This window comes from Lycium ferocissimum, chromosome 11 (genome assembly GCF_029784015.1).
Source record: "Lycium ferocissimum isolate CSIRO_LF1 chromosome 11, AGI_CSIRO_Lferr_CH_V1, whole genome shotgun sequence".
Lineage (NCBI taxonomy): Eukaryota > Viridiplantae > Streptophyta > Magnoliopsida > Solanales > Solanaceae > Lycium > Lycium ferocissimum.
Genome location: NC_081352.1, coordinates 58108803 through 58110256, shown reverse-complemented (window position 1 = coordinate 58110256; position 1454 = coordinate 58108803).

Genomic DNA, 1454 nt, shown 5'->3' with positions numbered 1-1454 from the left:
ACAAATCATGTGTACCAATATCATGTATCATATCCCGCCCATAATGGAACCGAGTAACATAAGTAAAAGATCATCATATACATACCGTAACACATCATAACATCATAATCTATCATATGAGGTGACATTAACCGATGTGGGATTCGCCTAAACCAATGTGGGATTCGCCTAAGGCGGTCTTACACTCACCCCCCACTTTGGGACTCAGCGTGCCTGCTGAGGTTTGCCCCACCATTGGGTTTGCCCCCCCACCGGCTCAGAATCATAACCGAAATAGGAAGTACAGAAAATAAGTGCAAAATCCAGAATATCAAAATGCTTACTTTTAAAACACAAGTGATGCATGGGCCTCTTAGAATATGGTCGCCCGCCCGTCATTGGCGCCATAACACATCATACTCCAGAAGATTTCATATCTCCGAAACTCGACATACCGCGATAAAAAATTCAGCGGATAATATCACATATACACGGTACCCGGCCCTATAGCGGAGGGGCTCTGCGAACCGGACACATCATAACACCAAATATACACGGTACCCGGCCCAATAGCAGAGGGGCTCGGCGAACCGGACACATCATACTCCAGAATATCATATAGTGCGCACGATAACATAACCGGCCCGGGACTCGGCGAAAGATACAATAACCATTTGCACGAGCAGAGTAGTGAGTAACCATATGCATAAAATCATTATCATAAACTCAAAAGATAAGTAAACTGATCGTACTTGAAATCGTGATAATAGTCATATCATATTCTTTCAAAAGTCATCAGAAGTACGTAAAGGAAAGTTGCGGGGCTCACGGATGGGTGTCGACCCAAGTCGGGCCCGCCTATGGAAAACATAGTCATCATATGCCATAAAAGCTCCTGCGAACATATCGAGGCAATCCGATCCTTTTTGTGAAAGTTACGGTCGTTCGTAGTTACGGAACTCTTTAAAAACAAAACTTTTTATGCAACATTTGAAAATCAAATATTCCAAAGACATAAGGGCCAATATTTCATCACATCATGCATACGAATACCAAGAACAAATAAGAATCATAGACATGCTCGGATCGCGAGAATAGAATTTGCTGGAGGCTCGTGTCATAGCCTATTTATAACTAAGGCATGCCAAAAGAAGGAAGGGTTGAGCTTTACATACCTCGTTCGTTCGCAAAGCTAATCCAAACCTATGTCTCGGACTCCCCAAGATCTACATAACATCAATAAATACCAATGTTAACTATAGGCATTTAGGAGTTCATTTCCAAATTAGTACGTAATTCTACGGAAATTTGGGTAGCATTTCCCATGTAAATGCACCACCCCGAGAATTCAACTCGGCCAAATTCAATAACAACAACACCAACAATTATTCCAATAACATCAACAATCAATTCGAAACGTATTCGAACATTAATAATTCTTCTCCACATATTCCGACAACATTCCAATTATGCCC